At 47.6% G+C, this 27,123-nt stretch overlaps 1 protein-coding gene, 1 long non-coding RNA gene and 1 other non-coding gene across 3 annotated transcripts in view; all 3 read right to left on the bottom strand.

Moving 5' to 3' along the window:
- Positions 1-27,123, bottom strand: part of LOC149350782 (protein tiptop-like) — a 420,494-nt gene that overhangs the window by 202,365 nt on the left and 191,006 nt on the right. The window lies entirely within an intron of this gene.
- LOC149350786 (uncharacterized) lies at positions 1,141-5,818 on the bottom strand. Its single transcript, XR_016290452.1, has 4 exons — positions 5,521-5,818; positions 3,980-4,107; positions 1,866-2,088; positions 1,141-1,298 (listed from the first exon to the last, which is right to left on the bottom strand). It is a non-coding gene; the product is annotated as an uncharacterized LOC149350786 (long non-coding RNA).
- On the bottom strand, positions 21,616-21,687 carry TRNAS-GCU (transfer RNA serine (anticodon GCU)). Its single transcript has one exon. It is a non-coding gene; the product is annotated as a tRNA-Ser (tRNA).

Below are 27,123 nucleotides of genomic sequence, written 5' to 3'. Positions count from 1 at the left end.
ATTGTATTGTGGTTTAATTGAGAGCTTATAGACTTTTTTTGTCGAGTTTCAATTTAAAATTGGCCACCGTATTCCAATTGACTGTTTATTAACTTAACTCGATAGATCCAAATTGAGATTTTATTGACTGGCAATACATATTTAACTGACTGTTTATATACCTGCAGTTCACATTTAATTGCATGTCAATTAACACTGAATTCATATTAAGTTAACATTTAATTGCCAGTTTATTATGAACTCTTTTGTGGTTTAATTGACAGTTTATAGACTTTTTTGTGTTGAGTTTCAATTTAAAATTGGCCACCGTATTCCAATTGGCAGTTTATTAATTTAACTCAATAGATCTAAATAGAGATTTTATTGACTGGCAATACATATTTAACTGACTGTTTATAAACCTGCAGTTTACATTTAATTGCCAGTTTATTACTTGGCATTTTTATTTAATTGACCTGCAGTTCACATTTAACTGACTGTTTATTAAAAGATCTAAATACATCCAGTCGAAAGTTTACTGGTTGTTTATTACCTTGCCACAGTGTTCCGAGCTACATAGTGCATCCGCTATGTGCGTGTGGTGATCTCAAAATCACAACACTGCGATACACTCGCACAAAAGAAAATTGGCGAATTACCCTTCCTGGTGTTTCGAGACCAGATTTTCAGAAATGAGTTCTGTGACATGGCATAGTGTGTTCTCATCTGGTGTGACTCAGCCGGCTGATACCAGCTCTGGTGTGCTTTGGTTTACTGTTTCCTGGTGCGGTTGGTGTAGCATTCCGGGATGATGATGTCAAAGGAAGGAAGAACCATCCAGAAACAAATTTGTTACCTAACATGTCTTCATAGTGATGCTCAATGTTTGGACATACTATCGTGAGCAAAATTAAGAAACCAATGCAAGTGCATGCTGAAACGTGCCATATTGCATATGGGCATCGGTCTCGACAACAGGATTGCTTGTCAGGCGGCGCCCACATGCAGTTTGGTAAAATTCGGCAAGAACTCACAGGGGTCTCTCAAATTTGAGCACGGTAGTATGTACGTAGCAGCATGCAAATAAGTATTACATGATTCATGTTCTTGAGAAGCACGAAGAGCAAGTATGTATTGAAAGAACAAAAAAAAATGCTCACATTTGCCTAAGAGCAACCTTAGCTTTATTAGTAGACAAAAGCAGCGAATGAGTCGCACTGGAGGCCCCTCGCGTCATAGCGTGCATCTTTTCCGAGAAAGTCGAATATCTTTCATTGCCTTGATGGCAGCTTGAATCCATTTGTGTGTAGCGACAGTGCCTGAAGATTAAGGGAGAAAAATTATATATTTATTATGATATACACTGCTACAATGATCCCATTGCAAAGACAACTAGCAAATGCTGCTATTTGCATTAAAGGAGGATGGCTAATGTGACAGCACCCATGAATGCCAACACTGAATCAGATCTCTTAGGCCTCAACACTTTTAAAATACCGAGCTTCACAGCACATGGCTGCCAAATACCAACAGCCTTATTTCTAAAGCATGACAGCTGAGCATTCATGAAAATTTGTTAACTCCTGGCTAGTTTTTCTGCTCATGCACTGCCCCATTGGTCTCAGAACCTCGCCATTTAAGCTATTTATACTGTCCCTCACATGAGCTACAAACTATGCCCATCAATTAACCTCTTCTACACAAACCTTCACATGATGACATACCTACAGTGAATTGGTCACTAGCTTCCATCCCATACATTTGTTATTACCCTTTGTTTTGTGCTTCCTGATAAACCACTAACAAATCCTGAGTTGCAATTCTCGAATACACTGACGGAGTGAATATATACTTCTGTGCTAAATCCAGCTAAAACCAGTAATCACCTGTGAGTGCATCCATTTTCACTTGCGTGAGTGTCTTCTGTAGAGCCTTTTCCTTGCCTTCCAATATCCTTCTCCTGAGCAGCTGCCAATGAAGCTGCGCTGTACCACTGCTTCTCTTCACCACACAGTTGTGGTGGCCCGCTTCAGAAATACTGCATCCTTCTGGATTCCGTCCAGAGTTTGTACACAGCCTTTTCAATCTCGAAGCAATAAATGAATGCACCTGCAGGAAACAGAACACAGGAATAAAATTTCTATGCTATAGTCACAGCCAGGAATGAGGCGTTAATTGCGGGTTTAACGTCAGAGCGACTCAGGCTTTGAGGAACACCGCAGTGAAGGGCTCCAGAAATTTTGGCCACCTCGGGTTCTTTAATGTGCACATACATCGCAGAGTACACGGGCCTCTAGATTTTGCCTCCATCGACATTACACCGGCGCGGCCAAGATCGAATTGCATTTGTTGATTGCATAGTGTCATATGGTAATATGCTTTCATGCCTGTTGAAGCATGCAAGTCAGAAATCATGTAGTTGTTTAAAATAAACACAAAACTTACACCCTCACAATGATGGTGTCATGCAATAGTAGTAGGTTCCGATGTAAGAAAGAAGTGAAAACGGTAATTGTGTACTTTGCATTTTTATAACGTTAACTGCACAAATCATTTAGGAAAATGATTTCATGCTGATGAAAATCACAGATTAGTGTGTGTAATAGCAAATATTCAAAAATAAAAATAGTATGCAACAGTAGGAGCACTGCCTGTATATCACACAAGATGCTGGGCTTGCTAAGAGCAATTCTGTAATTCCAGCTTTTCCACATGCCCTTGACACAACACTGAAATGTGCAATACCTAAAAAATTTAAATGTGATAAAGAAGGAAGTGTAACACACACTGACGACTCACTAGTAGACAGAGGAAGTAGAAATAGTAATGCAATAACCAGCACTAAAATGCACTAGCCTTCATAACAAAACATGATGCAATTAGTCACATCAAGATGCAGAGCCATGCCAGACAAGCCAGTTTCTTAGAATGGCAAAAGCACCACTACACTCTAGTATTTCCAAAAAGGTGCGCATGTTACAAGCCAAGTGCTTCTTTATTGCTATGCTATTTTTCACTATGACCATTGCTGCTAAGTGCATGAGAAAAAGAGGGTAACATTTCGCATTTTACCTCTTTGTTGTTTGGTTTGCTTTTCTTTGTACTTGGCTCCTTTCTATTTCTGAGTATATACAGTGCAACCCATATAATGTGGAAAACTGATAATGTAAACAGTTGTTAGTGCAGCATGCATTCATGTCTTATATCCTATTCTTTTCGAGTTGTTTAGCCATGCCATCAGGTAGCAAGCCAAAAATCTGAGTCAACCAGGTCGCTACAATCTCCTAGACAAATATATGTGAATTAGAGCAAGTATACTCACCGAAATGGCAAAAATCTTAAGGTTTACAGTTAAATTACTATTAATGCCTTTCATATTTTGCTCCTCAAGTGAAATCAGATGCCTTCGCTGGAAAGGTCTCTGAGGATCAATAACTTTGTGTGGGCTAGTCGGTTAAGCATCATTGTAAGAGGCAGCGCAAAAGAAACCAGGATGAAAGGGAAGACACATATACCACAGGACGAGCGCTGAACTACCAACTGGTAGTTGGACGAGTGCTGAACTACCAGTTGGTACTTCAGCGCTCGTCCTTTGGTATACGTGTCTTCCCTTTCATCCTGGTTTCTTTTGCGCAGCCTCTTACAATGGGTCTCTGAGGAGTGTCATGTGACACTGGCGTTACAGTAGAAGAATGAAAGTTATCCTACTGCTACAACTGTTGAGGAGTGCTATGTGACACAGGCATTACAGTAGAAGGATAACAAGGCTGTCCTCCTGCTGTAATATCGCCTTAAAATGCTGCTCTGTAGCCCGCCACTTCAAATCCAGAATCAAAGTTGCAGTATTGGATGACGCCTTATTGAGAAGAAACACACATATACTATTTCAAAGGCAAATGCCAACATATGCCGTCAACACTGGTTCAAAGCACACTGGTGCGACACACTGATCTCAACACAGAGTTCTAGAAAAATGCACTTTAGAAAACTCAGTACTTACATGTGTTCTGCAATACACGTTGAACGGGCACAGACAAGGAAGACAGCCCCACAGTTGGACAGCGGAGACATCCTTTTCAGTGACAGCTCTTTTCAGACCTCTTCACCATTGGACAGCAGGCACTTCACCTGCATAACATCATAATTTGAATTTCACCTGTGCAATCTATGGAAGATGACGTACCCACAATGACTGTGTTAATGGGTAAGAATTCGTACTGCCAGTTTCACACAAACACAAAGCAAAGTTTAAACAGACAAAAGTTACCTTGCTCACACTTGAATCCACAATAAGCTCTGCACTGTTTAGGGTTCTTCAGAAATAATTAATCTGAAAGGGCTGTTAGAAAAGGCTGCAAAGTGCTCGAGCCTATTTTTGGACTGGTTATTCTTCAACATCTAACAATGATTTTTCTTCACGGTCGCCTGCCACTAAAAGCACTTTACGGCTACACTAATGATCGAACAGGCAGTTTTCTCATTGGGGAAGCCGCATCACTCCTCTATTTACGCGAATACGCGTTCATACAGCCTGTTACTGGATGTGGCTTTCTGAGCTTGTAAGACACCACTGCAAGGCGATTGCACCGACAGTTCAGCCTTGGAGGACGACGTATTCAGTCTGCCTTTGACTCCAACGCGATTAACCGCCCGCCACAGTGGCCAGTAGCGCGTATCGCTTGGTTTGGTTTGGTTTATTGGGGTTTAACGTCCCGAACTATAAGGGACGCCGTAGTGAAGGGCTCCGGAAATTTCGACCACCTGGGGTCTTTAACGTGCCCTGACATCGCACAGTACACAGGCCTCTAGAATTCGCCTCCATCAAAATTCGGCCGCCGCGGCCGGTATCGAACCCGCGTCTATCGGGTCCGGCAGCCGAGCGCCGCAACCACTGAGCCACCGCGGCGGGTCTGGTGCCGCACAGTCCGCTGCAGCGAACACGACTCGATGTCGTATCGAGCAGAGTATATCAAATGCCGAGCCCTGACGCGTACTCGCGTAGCGCAGTATGCAGCGCCAGAGACCGAATGACGCGCACTATGGGCCACCGAGGCGGGCAGCTATGGGTTAGCTGCGTCGAATGCAGAGCGAACACAGCATACCCCTAGAGCTCGACAGCAGGTTTAATCGTCTCGCATAGGTGTGTTCAAAGCTTACGAAGCCACTTCAAGAAATTGTATCGACGCGTGTACGCGCAGCACATAATGCAACGCTAAACAGGTCAAGTTGCGTGCACTATCGTCAAACCGCTGCGAGCGGATAGCGACGAAAAACATGCGTGCAGGCAGCAGTGCACAACCACGTCGAACAATGATTTTAGCTTATTTTCACGGCGTTCGCGTCACAACGGATACACTGTGAACACAGACAGGCCAGCTAGTTATAGTGACTCAATGTAGAGTGCATTTTGCCACCGCAGAAATAACCGTGCACAATGGCGGCAGCGCCTCATCTCTTCCGTTTCTTCTCGCCTTAGTGCTAGGTGGTTAATTTGCGTGGTGGCAAATTGCGCGCATTCCTGCGCATTATTACAGGTCTTACCTGAAAACGAAGACTCGACGCCTTCCAGTAACCGCTTTCTTCTTTTGTAAGGCGGTTCCGGTAGATAAAAGACGCAGCAGCTTCCATCGGTGAAGTCCAACGTGCTGTCATGACGAAAAGCCAGCAGGGTTCCCGGCGCGGTCGCTTTTTCACGAAGCACACGAAGGGCTGGAAATTGTACTGCCAGCGGTGCCAAAAGCTACGATCACAAGTCAAACCAAACACGAGTTTGAAGCAGCGATTTTGAAATAAATACAACACAAAACATGCCCCAACGAGCGAGCGGCGAGCGAGCACAAACGGCAGCACGCCGGAACGACCCACGTGGTCGCGTGGTGCCCGGATGTGTTCGTCTTGTCACGTGACCTGCCAGCCTGCGCGCTCGATTTGAACGGCGTTAGCAAGTCCGCGGCGCGGGCGCAAGGTACATATGCTGTATATTGGTTTCTCAATAGGTGTGTTGAATACTGGTCTCACGAGGCATTTCAACAGCCTGTATGCTTATACTCTATGGTCCAATCAAGATGATGCCATTTTATTTCATGCGTTTGCCTCCTTTTTGTTGTAATAGTCTTTAGTTACCCTCGTGTACATACGTGTGAATGCTCCCTTTGTGAGCAAATGTGTACGGCCCCTTATAACCCACACCTGTAAAAATCCCCAATTGGATTGACATCTTCAATCGTAATAAATATCAGGTTTTTCAGGGAAGACTCGAAAATTTTCAAAAATAGGCTTTTTGGGGTAAAAATATGGCTTTTGCGGCACATTATTACCAGTATCGCTGGACACCGGGAAGCCGGTTAATTGTCTTAGGTAGTAAGCTGGTAAACTAATTTCTAACTTTTTAACTATCAGAGGTAGGCAATTCGTTGCAATTAGAGATATGTAGCCGGTCGTTAGTAGTAGCCATATCAGTTTTTAGAATTTCTAAAACGCGATTACACTCGCTGCTGTGGCTCGACAAAATTTGGCTGCATCGTGCGAAAATACATTCGGTTTCGAAAGCATGCAGGCAAAGCAAGCCCTCCAGTGCATGTAACTAGTCGAAAAAGCCAAATTTTGTCGAGCCACAGCAGCGAGTGTAATCGCGCTTTCCAAATTCTAAAATCTGATATGGCTATTACGACCAGCTACAAATCTCTGATTGCAACTAGGCGCCTAACTCTACTGATTAAAAAGTTATTTATTAAAAATTAGTAAACCAGCTTACTGAAGACAATTTACCGGCTATCTGTTGTCCGCCAACACTGGTGATAGCACAAACCATATTTTTACCCCAAAAAGCCTATTTTTGAAAATTTTTGAAGGTGATTGCTGAAACGCCCGGTATTCAGGTAATGCTGCCTCCGCACCATTATGCTGTCACATTTATGAATCAGTAACTCAAGTGAGCTCTCCCTTACATTGTGCAATTAAATTCCAACCTAAGGATAGTTTCATACCACATTTCTCACTTGGTACCAAAAAAGAATACTGCGTTCAGTTGTACGTTAAATTTTACACTGCGAAGCGACCTCATGAGCAGTGTTTTTCCGAGTCACAACCTACAACCAACTTCAACATCATGACCTCTCCCATAGCAGATATAATATGAATAAAGGCTGTTCAGCTGAAATGGGAATCGTTTGAGCTGTTGTTGCGGTTGGTTCTAAAATTTGTGAGAAATCTGTTGTAAATTTAATTTTTGTTGCTAAAGTTTTAATTCACTTGTAGTCAATTAAATTTATATTGGGTCATATCAGTCAATAACATATTGACTTTTTAATGAGTCATGAGAAATGGGCTGTAAATGGAATTTTTGTTGCTTGAATTTTAATTCACTTGAAGTCAATTAAATTTATATTGGGTCATATCAGTCAAGAACTTATTGACTTTTTAATGACATAGTGAGAAATCGATGTAAATTGATTTTTTGTTGCTTGAGTTTTAATTCACTTGTTGTTAATTAAATTTATATTGGGTCATATAAGTCAAGAACTTATTGACTTTTTAATGACATAGTGAGAAATCGATGTAAATTGATTTTTTGTTGCTTGAGTTTTAATTCACTTGTAGTCAATTAAATTTATATTGGGTCATACCAGTCAAGAACATATTGACTTTTTATAGACCAAAGTCATTAGGATTTGAGTATTAATAGACTTTTTATTGACCCAATAAATACTCTATAAACAGTTAATTGCATCTCAATGTTCATTTTTGTAAGGGAGAGGGTGAGAAAATGGAAAACAATACACGTCGAATTCATACGCTTCATACGACCGACCCCAATGCGGCGATTCGTATCATACGCGGCTCCGGTGACTCACGGAACAGCCCATGAGCTGCGGCAGCAGTGGAAAGAATTTCCTGGCCGCCGGCCACGGTAAACCCCTTACCGACAACAACAAGATTAATGCTCCATTTCCTTTCGCACTGAGGCCGTCATTACGTTCAAGTTTCACCAATACTTTCCGCCGGTAGTGACCATTTATATACTCAGCTCACCGCCTGCGGGACTTCGCAAACAAGCGAACTAAAAGAAAGTGGGAGGAGTTCCCTAGCGTGGCTACACCTGCCCGACCTCCAAGATATATTTAATGAAGACAGAGTGCATAATTCTGCGGCCAACTTGGCGCTCGTGGTCTCAGCACTCGCGGCGATCAGCGCCAGAGGGAAGCCCAGACAAGCCACCGCGCGACCATCGGCGCTGCGATCGCAACCGCGGTCCGGAGCCGCGCGCGCGGCCGAGCTTTTCCGCGGACGGGCGTTCAATTTGGGGGGGGGGGGGGGGGGGGCAGCTCGTCGGCCTCCGAGCCGATCTTGTCCGTCGCAATCGGAAATCAGCGTTCACACCGATCGGAACAAGAGCCTGCGACGACGAAGCACTCAGAGCAGTGCCTGGACCGCCGAGGCGAAGACGGGCCCGGCTGTTATTGGTTTCAATTATGCTGCCCGCGGCCCTTGGAGCGGGTCATTTATTCCGCTCGCCGGGGCCATTTATTTGCGTTTCTGGCTGGCCGGCACCGCGAACTGCACACCGCCGGCCACTCCGCCCACACCGGGCCTCTGATGCCGCTGACGTCACGAGAAAATTTACGACGCACTATAGCGTGGCATTCAGCGAGCGAGCTCGGCACGCTGTAGGCGTTGCTCTGGCGTCTGTCCGCATCATGCGCTCGCCTTGGTTTTCATCCGCGCATTACTGATTGCGCGCGGGCCGGGGTGCCCGCCCAGGCGGCGGTGCGGCAGCGCGCGGGTCCGCGCGACTTCTCCACCGAGCGCGTATATACGCTGCACTCGCGGTGAGACGCGTTCGTAAGCGTCCGGGTGCCAAACGTGCGCGTCCACCCGAGCCATCGCGGGGCACGTCAACTAGGGCAGCGCGGCCGATGAGCGGGGCAGACCGCGAACGAGGCCCGCACGACTGCGGTTCCGGTAGGCGCCACTCGCTCCCCGCCGCAAGTCCCGCGCTCAATGGAAGGCGGCAAAAGTTAATTCGCCCGTTCGCGTGGACGCGGGGCGGCGTCTCTCGGCCCGAAACAGGATCACGAGCGGCGCCTCGGCCGAGAGCGCGGAGGGAAGAAAAAAGGAACCTGTCAGGGAGAGCCGCGATTAGCATCACGGCCCAGGTCAGAACGAAATTGCGACTCATTAATTACGCCATCTAAATCAAGCGTCCGAGGCGCGCCGTCGTGTGACGCGCGGGCCCACCGCTGATCGGCGCTCCATTTGGAGAGGCTCACGACTCGCGCATTTCTCACCGCCGCAGGGCCACTGACTGCGCGTGTACTGCACCCGGGGGCAGGCCGGTTCCAGGGGGTCGCGCTGACGTCCCATACGCACACACGCCATCGCTTAGCTCTCGCGCGTCGTTATTCACGCGCGCCGACAGAAACCCGACGGTGCCACCACGCGCGCGCACCCTTTAGGCAAATCGGTCGCCAAAGCGGCACCCGGGCAAGCCGATACCGGCCATCGTGACGCTGCCATTTCTCAGGCGCTGCACAAAAACCGGCGCGCAGGAGGCGCATCGCGAGACGCCGCGGCGCCGCCTTTGCACACACAGTCGTGCAGTCTACTCCGCGCCGTGTCCCGTAATGAAGCCCCGGTGCTTTCTGCAAAGCGCAGCGACCATTTCTCTCTCACCGCAGTTGCGCGTACGTCTTGCGGCTACACATCCGGCTTTTCATTCGGAAGGTCGGAATTCACCCTGGACAGAGAAACGAAGCTGCAGATATATTCGAAAGCGTATCATTCTTCGTTATCACACACCCGGGTGCACGAAACGCTTCCGGCAAGTGTTCTTTTTCTCTCACAGAGCCTTTCTTTTTGTCTGGATGCACATGAAAGGTGGTGCTGCCATCTATATAATAATAATAACAGCGCTAAGCGGGCGTAGTCACCTGGGTTAAAAGGAAGCGAATAGACAGTGGTTACTCGCAAATTTGGCAACGCAAAAGAGACTCTCGCAGAGGTGTGGGAGAAGGGGAAGGGTAAAAAAAGAGCAAAACGCTGAGGGAGCGTATGAGTATCGAGCGTTAGCAATATCGAAAGAATATTGCGTCATTAGCCATCTTCACTATATCCGCTACAAATTTTTCGTTATATTCGGATATCTATACTTATGAGCCAGCGTATACAGCACAAGAAGACAAATTCGAATGTCCTATATCAATTAGTTTGGCCGTAATGGACGTTTCAAGTTTCAAGAAGTCACGTTCTGGGGAAATCAAAGGTCGTCGGTGCGAATCCCTGCGATACACTAGGCTTTGATTCGGCGAGTAATATTATGCTCCGTAACGCGCTGAATCGCTTGATACCACTCCGAACATCCAACGCCAATTAGGTGGTCCACAATCTGTGTACCAATGGTACCACCCACTGGCCCCACTTGAACGGCCTTGTGTTTGATACAAAAGCGACCTTGATTATTGCGAGTACAAGAGTTAACGCTCTAAAAGTCAAGGCGGACTGTAAAGATAGCGCAACATGAAACAACATGATGGCGGTGCAGTTGAGAGCACTTCGCTGCCTCCTGTTGCACGGGCAGTTTTAACTGCTGTTCAACTTTCCAACTGATGTTGAACTAAACGGAAGTCGGCTGCCGTTACACGGCACATTTCGTGAAACTCCGTTCAACCACTGGACCCCGCGACCCCGCCACATGCGGCCAATTTATGAACAAAAATGTAATTGAAATTTGGTATTTCAACTGTAAACATTAATTCCAAGCTTCATATTACTGAACTGCAATTTCTGCGAAAATTGTTTGCCTTTCGTACGCCGCAGCCGAACATAACACCGAGCCAAGACAACCCGGTACAGGCATGTCTGGCTTCAGCACCTAGCCGTGTGCTCCTGAAGCCACTTCGCGGGATTGCGTGTTTACACTGATTCAATTTGTGAAAGTTGTAGATTGGTACTTATCATAGCCGGGACAAAGGCTTATCGCGTGATCTTATAATATACGGCCGTGGAAATGGCGCTGACTCAGCCGATGCGGCGGGTCCGTTGATCGCCATCTTGTCACATGAACTGTTCAAATACGGCCTCCGGCCTCAGTCAAACTGAACTGCCGTTGACATCACAACGGCAGTAAGCGCTCCCGTGCAACAAGTCTAACTGCCGTTCAGTAAAAGTCACGGTCAACTGAACTGCCGTTCAGAACACCTGTGTAACAGGGGTATAAGAGTAATAACAGCAATGATCCACACTGCGGTCGATAAGAGACTGATCGATATGAATGGGGAACGCCTCAGAGCAAGTACGGGGGTAAAACTGAGGCAACTCAGTCGGCACCGTGCTAATCAGTCATCAGCCGAGAGTTAATCAATCCACCCTTCCTGGCGCATTCTCACGTGTGCATCACCGTTCATAGTTCTCATTTGGCAGTAACCGCTATAGTATTATTACATGAAAAGAACAAGCACATCAATTCACTGTCTGGCATCTCTATTCCTGCAGTTTGCTGACGGTTAAGGCTAGAAAAATGTTCGCACGCGGGTATGAAAATTAAAATTAGCACCCATCACACCGGATAGCTTTTTGTGCCTACCCTGCGCGGAAGCCTTTCGTTTTACGTCTTCTGCAGATCTAAACACTCATATACGGTGTTGGGATCACGGCACTGTGCCAATTCCTGGTGTTTGCATCGTATTACAAGATTTAACAACCAAAGCAGCATGAGCTGATCACTGATGCCCAAACGTGGCTTTGGGATCGTTCTTTAATGTCTGCAAAGAGGCTTTAATACTTCCGGGCCCCTTTTCAGAGGTCGATCATGCGATTTTACTTGCACTGAAATGACGCTTCTGGCATCGGCTTCGAAAAACCAAGCTTAATGTTAAACTAAAAAAAAAAAAAGTTGTTTTTTTTTGTTGCTGCCGCACCTAAGAAAGTGGTACACATCGGTATCGATGACAGAAAGTTCACAAACTATACTCCATCTCGCAAGTTGTTTGCAGCGCTATGAAGGATCAGAGCCATTCACAACGTCGTGCGCTGCAATGCGTGTTCCTCCTTTCCTCTCACTTCGCGACTGGTGGCTCCATCCCTAGGCAGAAAAGAGCACCAGTGTCCAGCTGCTGCGCGTATGATACTCGGCCGACTAGGCGGACGCCATGTTTACAAATGACGCCGCACCATTTCGCAGCGAGCCACCGCAGTCCTGTATTCGTGCAGGCTTTGTCTGCTAATTTAACCCGTCAATGAAACGTTCGCTATACTTTCAAATCTCCATCCAGGACTGCCTTTTCAGTTACTAAAGTCAAAGCACTGCTCAAGTGTTCGAAGGACTATTTGTTGTGTTCCTTGGCCCTGACTGGACGAGGGAGCTCTATCTTTCATAGTGCTGCAAACAGCTTGAAGTATAACGAGTTGAAGTATAATTTCTGAGCGACAAATCTCCTCCCTCTCGCAAGGAGTTGTACTTCAAAGAGCAGACACACGAGCACGCAAAAAAAAAAAAAAAAAGCGGGACATCTGACACAAGCCAGGCGGCAACGCCCGTCTAAAAAGGCAAGCGCCAAGGGCCAGGGCGATGGCGGGTGACTAAGTCCGTCAGCGGCGCCACATCGCCTACGCGCGCGGGGAGCGCCAGAGTGACACGGCCGGCTGATGCGGAACCGGGTCGCGTCACCAGGCCGGCTGCTCTTTCCGACAACTCCACCCCTTGCCCACGGCAGTCATTGCATATTCCCGCCGAGCGTCAACGCCGATACCCAGCCACAATCGCCGCAAAACTCGGTCCACGAGGGCCGGCGGGTCGGTCGCCACCCGCGAAGAGAATGCCCGGCCTACGCTGACGCGCGCTGACAACGAGCACCTTGCGCGAAGCTAGCGCGAAGCTAGCGCGCTGCTGATGACAACACGCGGATTGAGCGATGGGAAAACTCGCGCGCCCAACCACTGGCCCAACTCCTCGATGCACGCCTAACTGAGAGACGTGGGGCAAAGCGAGCAGCTTTTTTTCCTCGTTTCCCTTCGCTGGTTCTTTTTTAGCTCGTATGTTTTGCGACGCTCACCTCCGGGCTTTTCGACACGCGCGACGGGCGCGCTCAGAGGAAGCTGGCGCCATCTGGTATAGGTTGCAAGAAACAGACGCCGCGCGAAAGGGGCGCGCTGAGTTCGCACTGACCGCTCGCTTGGTTGCCCATCGCTGCCGTACGCTGCGTGGTACCACCATTGTAGTAAGCAGGCGGCACAAGCTAGGTTTCGTAGCTTATTATGAAAATGAGAATTTTTTTTCACACTGCAGTCATCAGAACTGTCGTTTCTGAGAAGTTGTTTTGCTTCTTTACAAAACTCTGCAAATACGGATATCCGAGGTTGAAAAAAAAAAAGACAACAGAAATATTTTTTTATGGCAATCATGACCGTATAGAGCCACAAGGGGCACGTTTCGCAGCCAGCTCGCGACCACAAAAGTCTAACACAGCCACTCGCTAGCGAAGCTTACACCATCCTGAGCCGTATGGAGGCGTAACTTGTAGCAACAGTAAAGCAAACAAGGGAAGGGAATGAGGGGCTCGTTATAAATATGAAAGAAGCCAACAGCCACAGAAACCAAGGGGCACAGGGGATTTTTTTTTAATTTATTTGTTTTGTGGTGTTGGTCAATATAGAATATTACTGAATATGTTATCGCTTAAAGCTAATTGATTAGAAAAGCAGAAGAAAAAACAACCACTGCCGCCGGTGGGATCCGAACCCACGACCTCCGAATTACGCGTCCGGTGCTCTACCTCTGAGCTACGGCGACGGCTGTCAAATCTTCTGCTTTCGGGGGTATTTATGTTTACAAGTAACCTAACTTTGAGAGTGTTCATCAGCGCCACCCACGTTCATAAGCGGCGGACGTAGAACGTCCTGAGTTACCGCAGGTGTGACGTAGAACGTCATCGAACGGAGAGGGTGGAAGCTGCGTGAGAACCCTCTTATGCTTCCTATGGCGTCAAGGCTGCCAGAACCGAGGCCCTCGTTAAGCAATTAAGCAAACAAGGGAAGGGAATGAGGGGCTCGTTATAAATATGAAAGAAGCCAACAGCCACAGAAACCAAGGGGCACAGGGGATTTTTTTTAATTTATTTGTTTTGTGGTGTTGGTCAATATAGAATATTACTGAATATGTTATCGCTTAAAGCTAATTGATTAGAAAAGCAGAAGAAAAAACAACCACTGCCGCCGGTGGGATCCGAACCCACGACCTCCGAATTACGCGTCCGGTGCTCTACCTCTGAGCTACGGCGACGGCTCAGCAACAGTAGCAACAGTGATGCTTGGAAGCAATACATCCCGCGATAAAAACACCTCCCCTGCAGATGAGACACACGGAAACAGTGAGCATCGAGGCGGTTTAAACTAGACTAGGCAGAGGGAAACGGCAGGTGGAGAAAACAGGGAAGGCGGAAGGCGCACGCACTGATATATGCAGATGACGATGCAAAAATGGCCTCATTTTAGGTCTCCAAGCAACGGCATGGGCCACCAGACCGTCATAGTAGAGGGCTGCTGATTAATTTTGATCCATACGGGTTCCGTAATAGTAGCGTGCACCGAGATATAGATATCCGCAACAGCTTTCTCCTACACCTTTCTTTTTATTTTCGTTTGTCTCTACACTACTAGCGGAAAACCGGCCGCGAACAGGAACGCTGCCTACCACCACGTGCTCAGCAGCAGAACTCTTCAGAGGCAAAGAGCGGCACGCCATATACCAGTGCAGCAGAGCCTCTATACTCGCTCAGCACAAGCTGCTGCTGATAATTATCGAAGTTAATTAATGAATTAATTACATTTTTATTTTTACAGTATTTACTTTTGTTGTGCTGCTAGGACTCGGTAAAATCAGAAACTGCCGGTATATAGTTGTTTTTGCATCACTTTGCAACAGCAGTCCCCTCAAAGGCATACGGACGAAGTGAAAGAAATAACATCGCTTCTGCTGGGCGCTCTCTTCGCTCGTGCGCCTTAGTGCGTCCTGCTTTCAGCAATAATGCGGCACCGGTGTGACAAACGCTGCGCGCAATTTACGGTTTGTACTGGACATGCGTGCCGAAGTCCTCTTCGGTTTGGTCCCAGAAAAGACTGAATACTTCCGATCAGCTCGCTACAAAAACACGTCTGAACGACAGGTTATGGGAGGTTTAACGTCCCAAAGCGACTCAGGCTATGAGGGACGCCGTAGTGAAGGGCTCCGGGAATTTCGACCACCTGGGGTCCTTCAACGTGCACTGAAATCGCGCAGTACACGGGCCTCTAGAATTTCGCCTCCATAGAAATTCGACTGCCGCGGCCGGGATCGAACCCGCGTCTTTCGGATCAGCAGCCGAGTGCCATAACCACTGAGCCACCGGAAGGAGCACTTACAAACGCTACAACCGATCAGTAACTATAGAGCGTGAAACATGCATCGCGTGGATCCCCTCGTGGTGTTCGCCTACGACCGCTAAATAATATATAATTGAATTTCTTGCCTCACCTGTTTCGGTTTAAACAGCGAAGCGATGGCTATGGCGTCAAAGCTCAGCACAAGTGACGTGAGGCGTGAATAACGCTGCAATATAATCGCTGCTTCTTCACTCGTTGTGATTCTGGCTTTTGAGGTAGGCTGGCTTTAGCGTTATAATGAAATAAAATGACGAGGAAGCGATTCTATCGCAGTTTTTTTAATGTGACCTATACTGACCTGTGACGTCATAGCTATTGCTCGGCTGTTGAAACCGAAAGCGGAACAGGTAAGGGAAGAAATTCAATTATAAATTATAAGCGTTCGTAGGCGAATACCATGCGTTGATCCATGCATGCTTATGTCTTAAGCATCATTACAAAAAAGAAAACACGCAACCAAAAATACCGGGTGTTCCAGCAAACACTTTCGAAAATTTTCAAAAATAGGCTTCTTGGGGTAAAAATATGGCTTTTGCGCCAGTGTTGGCGGACACCAGGAAACTGGTGAATCGTCTTTAGTAGTAGCAAACTGGTAACTAATTTTCAGTAATTAACTTTTGAACTAGTAGAGCTGGGCGCCTAGTTGCAATTAGAGATTTGCAGCCGGTCGTTAGTAATAGCCATATCCGTTTTTAGAATTCAAAAGCGCGTTTATCCTAGCGCTGTGGCCCGACAAAATTTGGCTTTTTCGACTACTTACGTGCACTGGAGGGATTGCTTTGCCTGCATGCTTTCGAAAGCGCATGTATTTTTGCACGATGTAGCCAGATTTTGTCGAGGCACAGCGGCGAGGGTAATCACATTTTAGAAATTCTAAGAACTGACATGCATGGGTATTACTAATGGCCGGCTACAAATCTCTAATTGCAACCAGTTGCCTATCTGTAATAGTTAAAAAGTTAGTTATCAGAAACTAGCTAACCAGCTTACTACATAAGACAATTCACCGGCTTTACGGTATCCTCCGACACTGGTAATACTATGCCGCAAAGTCATATTTTTACGCCAAAAAGCCTATTTTTGAACATTTTTGAAAGTCTTCCCTGAAAAACCTGGTATGATGTCCATACTCCATTAAGGGCCTCAGCTCGACTGAGTTTTTAGATGCACTTGAAGAGCTGCAAAACTGTGAATTCCTTTTCTCAGCAGCGACAGCTTTCGCCGCACTGTCGCGCGGATGGAACACGATGTATACTGGGAATCATCAGAAGCACGCCGTTTGCGTCCTCTAAGAGAGCTCTTCATTTGCATTCGCCATGACAAGACTAGAGTACAAAATACACTGTACTACTGACATGACAAGTTCGACTGTTACACACTGTATACTGTAACAGCCTGTTTTACAAACGCCGCGTTCATTTCGAGTGATGGCAAGAACGTAAAAAAACTTTCGCGCCTTCTTTCTTCCGTCATGGCATGTAAAGACAACAAACTACCTCAAGCAATTCCAGATTGCGAATAACAGGCGGAGTTTCGACGTTTTTTTTACTCTTTTTATTTTCACCACACCGGAATTACACAAGTCTTTGAACAATGTGTTGGTCTCCTCGGCAAAGCTATGTCCTGGCGTTTGCTTTTTATTTTATTTTTGTTTTTATTTTGGCGCCGAAGCATTTATTTTTGTAAGAAGTTTGTAGCCCACCGCGACCGTGGCCGGTGAAGGAACAGTGCCAAGCGGCGGTGCTGTTATCGGGGACGCTACACGGTATCGCTCTTAGAGCTGTGCACGGGCTCGGGCCGGCCCGAAAGCCCGTACCCGGCCCGGCCCGCGGGCCGGGCTCGGGCCTTGCGGAAGTCTATTCAACCGGGCCCGGGCCGGGCTCGGACCACGGTATTTTTGTCTCGAACGGGCCGGTCGGGCTTCGCGATCGCTCCTGCGTGGCTCCAGCCGCCCTACTGTTGCAAGGTTCGAAACTAATCTGCAGGAGCGCCGCACTTGCCTCAAGCCGTCATCAATGGACGATTTGTTGTTTTTACATAATACCTTGGAGTGATAACTCTCTACATGCGCCGTGTTTGCATATACTCACCAATTTTCATCTAGACCATGAGAGCCGAGCATTTTAAAAACATTGAAATAAACTGATTTTCCTTAAATTATCTCTTTCTGTTTCGTCGTCACTTCAATTTCAGTTTTGCAGGTCGGGCCGGACCCGGGCCGGGCCTTAACTCGGGCCGGGCCCGGGCGGGCTTCGGTTTCTTCAGTGTCGGGCCGGGCCGGGCCTCCGTCAGTAGTGTAGGGCTCGGGCCGGGCGCGGACTGAAATTTGCGGCCTGTGCACAGCTCTAATCGCTCCCACTCTGGAGTCTGGCCACGACCGCAGTAGGACCGGTCACACACTTTTGGCGACTATATACAAGGTGCTTGTTCCCTCTCGCAATAATGCCTAGTGGTTGTATGCAGTACGTAGGTTGTATGCAGTTAATAAATGTAATTAAAGCGCTGTATAAAAGTCGGACCACTACGCACGCGGGTACGTACGCGCACACACAGAGGCAGGGGCCATGCGATACGCTTTATATGCCTAAAGTGAACTATCGTTCTCAGTAAAGTCCCCGAAACAAAGTTTGAGAGGCTGTAGTTCTGAGTGCTTCAGTCTGTTTTAATGTTATCACCACCATTATTTGGAAACATAACAGAGCTGCCGCAAGGAGAGGGGAAGGAACAGGCTTTTCATTGCCACCAGAATGAGCGCAACGCCTGCCTGGCCTAGAAGGGGGACGCCACTGAGAGGGTACCGAAGAAAGGAGACCCAGAGCGACCGGCTCTCGGTTATGAGAGGGAAAGCGAAACACCCTCGTCTGTGTTTCTTGCAGCGCACTGACATGGCGCGATGTGCTTACAGTGATGCGCGTTTTCAACCCATGTGAAACCTCTTCAGAGAGAAAATTCATTAACCGTTACCCGGAGTGTGAAATTTCGTACCGCACGAGCCGCCTGAAATGCTGTTGCGCCAACTCTTGTGCAAGTTTCCAACGGAGGTACCAGAAGTGCATAACTTATTTTTGCTCCTTTTTTTCATCGGCATACTGATAGGGTACTGATGTCCTCCTGGTGACGCTATCCGCTTTCGGCAGAGACCAGCAAAGCTTGCGAAAGTGGAACGCCGCTTCAAAAGGGCCCAGGCAAGTTCCGGGAGAAAAAAAAAACAAGCGATTTAAGAGGAAGTAACAAACAAAGGTTGCGTCTGCCTGCCCAAAGTGGCCGGTCAGTGGCGGGTCAACATCCGAAGCAGCGCGCCAGGCGGATCAAGGTGAGCGCAACCGCAGTGCGACAGCGCCGAATTATCGAGCGGTCCCCTCCGAGGGGGCCCCGTTTTTCGTTTCCTGCTGCCGGCGGAGATCCTTCGCAAACATGGCGGCCCTGACGCAGACGAGACTGATTGATAGCTGTCGGGGAGCGCGAGCACGTGACCCGTTGCCATGGAGACTCGCGGCGATTTGTCCGAACACGTGGGCGAGGGAGGCAGGAGAGAGCGGCGAGGCCCCTCGCCCCCAGCTCCATCAGCGTGGCAGTTGCCAGACGAGGGAGGAAAACGCGCTCACGGGGAAAGCCGATCGCAACGACGCTAACGGGCAATTAAGTCGACACGCCATGCGAGAACCCGGCCGGCAACGCCGAATGTGACAGGGGCTGCGAGTTGAGCGAGTCGGGCGAGGGAGGCCGCTGGCAGGCCGCGGTTGCGGGCGCGCGCGCCCGGGACGCTCGAATGCCGGCAACGCGGCTGCTGCCGAGGCGCGCCCCCACCCCCCTTATGGAATGAGTTCCGAACACGTCACTACCGTCCATTTTCGTGTACTGCTTTTTGAATAAAACACACCATGCGGGTGGGAGTGAGCGAAACACACAAATGCTGCCATATTATCCCGCAGATATATTGTTAACCAAAACACGTGTAAACCAGCAATCAGTACTTTTCTATCCCTCTCGGAATACCTGACGGATAAAGTTGCCCCGAAATAAGCGAGTCACTAAGTGCGGTTTCTCATAATGCCAACCCCAGGCGAATCTCATCATCGGAACAAAAGGCAACACAACGGCAGAGACTGCTTCATGTTGCACAAGTACGATGTAGTGTTACGACCTAACACCTCAAAGACTTCCCTGACTTTGGCTGCTGAATCATCGAAAAGTGACTGCGAGGCGCCTTGAGCCGGCCACGGCTTCTGTCTGCAGGCGTCTTAACTTCTCAATGGGGGGGAAAAAAAGGCGGAATGCTGACTACAGCAGCTCGCAGAATGAATTTGATACACAGGAAATTAAGCGCCGAATATTATTTAATTTTATTTGTTACTACCTCAAAGACCCGATTACAGGGGTATTGAAAAATAAACTGATTTGATGGAGGTCTCCACGAGACACGCAAAGCGGGCATACACTGACATTCCTTCTTATCTCAGCTTTGTAGTGTTGAAGAGGAGCTCATAGAGGCTGACTCAAATAAACATTTCGTATACTCTTTTTTTTCCCCCTCTGCCCTAAGCAAACATGTTGACGCGTAGACTAATTCTGGGAAATCAGGAAGGCGAAGTCTGTACTCATTTTCAAACAAAGGTAGGGAGCTTATGTGCTGTTGTGGGCAAAGTAGTATGGACCACGCTTCGGCGGACAAACACTTATGCCAGGTAGCGAAAATTAGTCTGTGTTTCATGCCTATGCACGTAAATGTCGCTTATACATGAGCTTGCGCATGAAGGGAGCAGACATATCTGTTTCCGTTACGCCACGCAAGGGAAAATTTGGAACGGCGGAGCGTGGCCAATGATGTTCTGTCCGCGACTGTATGTAAAACCAAGCCATATTGCTCAGTTATTCAGTGTTATTTTCATCGTTTTGCGTTATCTGTTGATAACATCAGCTTCACAAACAAGATTACAAATGTACGGGTTAATCGCACGAAACGCGCTGTCGAATGATTGCGGGGTTCACAGCACACGACAACCTCATGACGCCCCTCAGAGATGGGTGAGGTCAAATTTCGCATCGTCCCTGTTAATGGATTTGCGATACTGCGTACGTGAACACGCCATTTTGCACGTGATAGCAGGCCGGACCGAACAGGGCTTGCCCCATTGCCGAAATGAACAAGTAGCGATTATTGCCTAAACCACAGCTGCAGTGCACATGTAATGAGTCACTTTAGCTAAATGTCGAGTCAGTGTGATTGCAGGTGTAAAAGTTAAGAGACACAAAAGAAAATGTCGAGTTATTCCCCACTCTTCCATAAACAGATTCACTGATGATAGCCCCCCACCGGAGCTATGTTATATGGAGGGGTGTAGACTCGCATATTACCTTAAAGGTGCACTGAAGAGGATTCTGAACATGTCTTTTTGCCGCGGGAACTCGATCTACACGTTCCTAGCATTCTTAGAAACAGTGACTTATTGCCCTGTGTGGGCAATTTCCCCGATTAAATCGAATTAACGTCCGGCTCCCGCCTTTTTTTTTAATTCTGCCTCGTACGGTGGGCGGAGTCGACCAACGCGTGGAGCGCCTTTCACCGAGTCCCGTGGAGGCTTTGCTTTCGCTTTATTTTGTTTTTTAGGTTTCCATGAATTAATAGTTTCATTCACAGATAATATAGCCGCAAAATAAGCACGAAGAAATAAAAATACGCGCGGACTATTTGCTACTACGGACTACTACGTATTACTCCGCCGATGGCAGAGCGGCAAGCCGCCACGGGACTGGGTGAAAGGCGCTCCACGCGTTGGTCGACTCCGCCCACCGTACGAGGCAGAATTAAAAAAAAAGGCGGGAGCCGGACGTTAATTCGATTTAATTGGGGAAATCGGCCACACAGGGCAGTAAATCGCAGTTTCTAAGAAAGCTCGGAACGTGTAGATCGAGTTCCCGCGGCAAAAAGACAAGTTCAGATTCCTCTTCAGTGCACCTTTAAAGGGACACCGAGGAAATCTCCTTCCAGTTATTATTCTAGTGAAAATGGGTCATCCGGTTCTTTCTGAGTATGTTAACCATTGTTCGACAGCAAAAAAAAGATTGATTTTGTGTGGTTTAACGTCCCAAAGCGACTCCAGCTATGAGGGACGCCAGGGCGAAGGGTTCCGGGTAATTTCGACCACCTGGAGTTTTTTAACGTGCACTGACATCGCACAGTACACGGGCTTCTATAGCATTTCGCCTCCATGGAAATGCGACCGCCACGGCCGGGGATCGAACCCGCGCCTTTTGGTCAGCAGCCGAGTGCCGTAACCACTGAGCCACCGCGGCGTTTATTGCAGAGAAAACTGAATTAAAAAATTTCCCCGTCACTCGATTCAAACTCGCGGTTCCCGCAGTTTTCACATGAATGGCGTTGTAGCATAGCCTCTGGGATCCGCGCAGGAAATTTGGTGCCGTCGCACGCAGTTTACTTGCCAAATCAGCCGGTGATGGCGGCACCTGATTTTTTTTTTCCTTTCTAGATTATAAAAGCTCCGTTTTCGGTGAGAGTGGTCTTTTTTGCGCTATAATGCGGCAATCTTTCGATACAGTCAAAGTTCAATTTATCCCAATTTAATACATGTGCATACTCTTTGAGGGAGCCGCAAAAGTCATTTGTGTCCACAACCGTTTAGAGATTGCACTGTGTATACCTGCCAATTTATATGCTTAAAGGGTCAGTCTACTCACAGAGATGAGTGTATAAACAATTGCATATTCTGGTATTTGGCACCCTATAACGCCAATAACGAGGGAACTGCTCTCGGTTTAGGCAGGAATATATATTTTAATTTGACGTTAAAAGTCGCGTAAAAATGCATGGTGGCGACCCCAAACGGTCATTTTGTTGCACCAGGTGGTAGACGTTTTTTGTAGAAGCATAAGTGAATATACTACGTACCGTTAGTATGCCCCAATGTCGCAGAAACGTTCGTTTTGTTCTAGTAAACAGTACAAGGCGTACCGCTCGCTTTTTCTGTGAATAACATGAATATTTATAGTTCTGCGTACACTAAACGCAGGCGCATTCCCCCTTTTAGTTAAGCGCATGCTAGCAGAGACGCAAAAATAAACTCAGCCTATAGTGGCGCCATCTGGTTATCAGGACGGGAACCATTACTGCAAACAAAACGACTCTCCTGTTAAGCCTACAAGCGGCAGAATCGTCACTATAATTAAGAAACTAAAGCAAATTTATCGCTTATACGTTTTATTATAGGCGAGGTGAGACGAAGCGAAAGACCAGTGCCCCATTCATGGCCAGTGAACGCACTGAAAAAGCAGCAACAACGATAATTCAGTCCGAAGCGAGAGGTCCCGCTTCGAAGGGCGCCGCCATGTTTGTCGCCGCGCGGAGGAAATCGTCGGGATCGTCACTACTCTCGTTATCACTGTGGTTCTCGCGAGCGCGTTTATCCGGAGTTGACTCATATGGGTCAAAGTTTTGTTCGTTCATCCTTGACAATATTCTCTTTTCAACTTCGCTCAGATTCTGCAAGCTTGACATACTGCCTGTCAAACAAGATTTACCATGTGCACCGCGACGCCGCTTTGTCTTGGATTGGATTGATTGCCGCACCCTCTCAGGGTCATGGTGCTCACGTTCCTGTATTTTATTAATGACAAAACACGGCTTCTCATAACTGCGACATAAATAACCAATGTCCTTTCAGTGCCGATTTCTTTTAATCATTTCAGCACTTGAAAATTGCACTTTATAAATTGCTATGACGTTTGTATTTTCATGGTTGCCAGATGAGTCTACCATCTCATACAGGTGTGTTCCCACATCAATAAATTCTATTTTAAAATGTTCTACTGCACTTCTTGGCGCCACACCTGGGTAAACGGTAATTTGGGTAAAGAGCTATCAGTTGCCGCAAAGAAAATATGGCCGATAAAATTCAGTAGACTGACCCTTTAAATGACGTCTTCGTGCTGCGTAATTTACTCTCCCTTAACAAAGTAGACACATCCTTTTCTGGCCATGAAGCTGCCTAGCTATACATGTAGTCCGATACAACTCAAAAAAGAAGGCCAATGCCCCTCAACACCCCCCCCCCCCCCCTCAAAACCCCCTTCCCTCCCCGGCCAATGGCGTCGACCGCTTCTGATGACGTACTTCCCCAGGAGAAGCACATTACATATACTCTGAGCGGCAGCCGCGCGTATTTGCTGTTCAAATCTTGTTGCAAAAATAAAATTGAGGGTCATCTCGCCCCATTTGTGACCGAATGTATGGCGACAGCCAGGCTGTGTACAGATGCTGCAGGATGTTCTGAATATGCGCTAGTTGGTTCATATCCCAAATATAATACCATTGTGGCAGCTTTGTGTCGTGTCTCCTCACTGTGTGTTGTCCGTCATTGGCTGTAGTTGTATTTGTGTGCAGTGCACATATGCATTTGACATGGTGTTTCTAAAAAGTGGGGAGTGCGTTTTTGCCGGATTTATTATGCACGACTGCAAGAATGAATGCGCTTCACCTCTCCTTACAACCTCCTGCTGCTGGCAAGGCTAAGTGCAACCGAGCGAGGAGAGGCGGAGCGCTATGCGCGACACTTACCGCGGCTTTCCTATCTTCACGGCCCCTACCTGCAAAGAGGCGACGCTACGGGGAGGTGTGTAAAGCGTCGCCCGACAGCTGCGGCTCCTTTCCTCGATCTGCTCACAAACTTCTCCTTGCAGCCCGGATTGCGGGCGAGCTCGTGCGTCCAAGTGCTACACTTCATCTCACAAGTCGTTTGCAGCACTGTAAAAGGTAGAGCTGTCTCGTCCAATCGCGGCCACGGAAGACAACAAATAACCCCTCAAATATCTGAGCAGTGTTGTGACTATTGTTCAAGCTATTCTTGTCGTAATTGAAAAGGTAGTTCAGGATTGCTTTCAAAGTATAGCGAGTGTTTCCTTCACGGGTTAGATTAGCATAGAAAGTCCGCACGGACACAGGACTGCGCAGGCTTGTTACCAAGTGCTGCGTCGCCATTCGTAAACAAGGCGTCCGCCGAGTCGGCCGAGTCACCTGCGTACGTCAGCTGGACACTGGTGTTCTTTCCTTCCGAGGGATGCAGCCACCGGAAGCGAGATGAAGGGCGGGCAGGAACACGCTTTGCAACGCACGTCGTTCTGATCGGCTCAGACCGCCGCAGCCTTCACAGTGCTGCAAACTACTTGTGACATGTATGTATACCACGCTTTTCTTCTCATAAACGCCTCCCTGAGCACCCTTCCTCTCCTTAGGTGCCCATGTATTCTATCAATGCCTCGGACGACGACTGAATTCTCTTTCCCTCTGAAGTCCCTCATGTGGCTGTCGCTATGAAAACAAAAACCACAAGATTTTCGCAACCAAATGCAACAAAATTATGGGCGCACCTAAGCAATTCTTGTGATGTGTAAGTGCGAGAGGAAGTGTAACTGGCTCACTGGGTCAGTGGACACCTCAGTCGCGCTGTGAGTAGGCGGTGGCGTCCACTTACAAATTGAGGCAGTTATGCACCTTTCTTTTTCTCAAAGCCAGCGCAAGGTTTAAACCTCGTTGATTTTGAGGAAAGGAAAGGCACATAACTGGCTGCCCGGGTGAGTGGACGCCTCAGTCGCGCACTGGGGTACGTGGCGGTGGGAACGCTGGCGGCCTATTGCTCCAGGAGGGTCGATGACGACATTTGCGTGCCGCGTTTCGGCCATTGGTTTGTGATGACGGCGAGGTTTTCGCACAATGAGCCAAGCAATGTTCTCGCATTAAAAAGACACCAGCTTCGATAGCGGCTAAGCAGTACGTCCTTCACTCCAATGACTAGGAGGGCCCAAAAAGAAAATAGCAAAATTACTGTTGTGAATGTGCCAAATGGAACACAAAGTGCCGGGTAACCATGTCCGCAAAAAAAAAAAAAAACAGACCAAACATCAAAACTGCAGAGTTGTGGTACAGTGAGACCTGTATTATGTTCGCCGCGTGCTACTTTCTGCACCTAAACGGCCCCCCCCCCCCTCCCCTATTCCGGCCCCCTTTTTGGAACGAAGTGTATGCCGCAACTATTGCAGGGTGTGAAGCAAGCTATACCCTTTTCAAATTGCCGACTTTTACGTGTTTTCTCTGATTATTTCAGTCAAAATTTCCTCATCACTCATGAAACGGGAAAACACTGGCCGATAACGGACAGAATACATGATCTAGTCAAAACAGAAAGTTATTTACTGAAACTGCAAAAGACCCATTCAAAACTGATCTGTTTTTCCTGTTTGAGACGGTTTTCTTCCTGAAGGAACTCTAGCTTCAAATCGTGACTTATGAAGCGATCAGTGGTTCTCTTTCGGCTGTTTACTACAGGTGGCTAGCCTTTTCCTTATTCTTCGTAGCATCTGATGTTTCCACTAACTGTGTTCAATGTTAATTTCTTTTGAAGCACATAAGAGTATAAAAACTCGCTGCAAATTGCGACTGAAAATTCTCGAGTAGTTCAGATATCAAACGAGATAGTTTATAATACAAGACAGACGCATTTCTACAAAATGCAGCGATGAAAAGAAACAGACGTTATACGCAAATATTCTGCTCCTCGTCATCATCATTTATCATATCCTAACGCCTATCGGGCTTCCCATAATGAAGGAAGGAAAATAATGTAAAATGGGCACAATTCATACGAAAGGGAAAAGTTATGACAGCTATACTCCATCTCATGCCGTTTGCAGCGCTGTGAAGGCTGCGACGATCTGAGCAAGTCAGAACGGTGTGCGCTACAAAACGTGTTCCTCTGAGCTCCTCACCCCGCGACTGGTGGCGCCATCACTGGGAATGAAAGAGCATCAGTGTCCAGCTGCTCCGCTCAGAAGACTCGGCCGACTCGGCGGACGCCATGCTTACGAATGGCGGCGCAGCACTTCGCAGTAGGCCTCCGCAGTGCTGTGGTCGTGCGGACTCTCGGCTAATTTAACCAGTGAATCAAACGCTCGTTCTCATTTCAAAGCATCACCCTGAACTGCCTTTTCAATCACTGCAATTATTGTTTAAAAATAATCACAACACTAAAACTCCACCCTGAACTTCCTTTCCAATTACTACAATAAAAATAGTCAAAATAGTGCCAAAATAATTGAGGGACTATTTGTTGTCTTCCTCGGCCCCGATTGGACGAAAGAGGTCTACCATTCATTGTGCTGCAAACGACCTGTGATACGACGTAAAATTGGTAAATTGGTTTTTAAGGAAAGGAAATGGCGCAGTATCTGTCTCACATATCTCGGTGGACACCTGAACCACGCCGTAAGGAAAGGGAGGAAGGTGGGAGCGAAAGAGAGAAAGAGGTGCCGTAGTGGAGGTCTCCGGAATAATTTCGACCACCTGGGAATCTTTAACGTGCACTAAAGGCTCAATTCTGACATGACAAGGAAGCTGCTGAATGCTGTCATGAAACATTGTAAGCTGCCCAACGTTTTTTGCAAGTTGAGATGCTACTGTCGTCCGAGTTCAGCCACAGAAAAGGCGTATTTCCTGCTAGTGGCTGATGTGGGTAGATATCTCTTCACTGGTCCAGTGAGGTCAACTTGTGAGACATGACCGAGCACACTGCTGAGAAACACAAGATGAAGAGCAAAATCGACGAAGACCAGCAGCTTAAGCTAGAGCATGAGCGAGACTATTAGCGAGACAGCCCCTTCCACGCTCCCTTGTGGCGCCTACAGTCACACCTCCAACTGTGGAATGGCATCCCAAACACAGCA

The sequence above is a fragment of the Amblyomma mixtum genome, chromosome 3 (assembly GCF_055824585.1).
Source record: "Amblyomma mixtum isolate Tamu chromosome 3, ASM5582458v1, whole genome shotgun sequence".
Lineage (NCBI taxonomy): Eukaryota > Metazoa > Arthropoda > Arachnida > Ixodida > Ixodidae > Amblyomma > Amblyomma mixtum.
The sequence above is the reverse complement of the archived record's forward strand: the minus strand, read 5'-3'. Positions and strand labels throughout refer to the sequence as shown.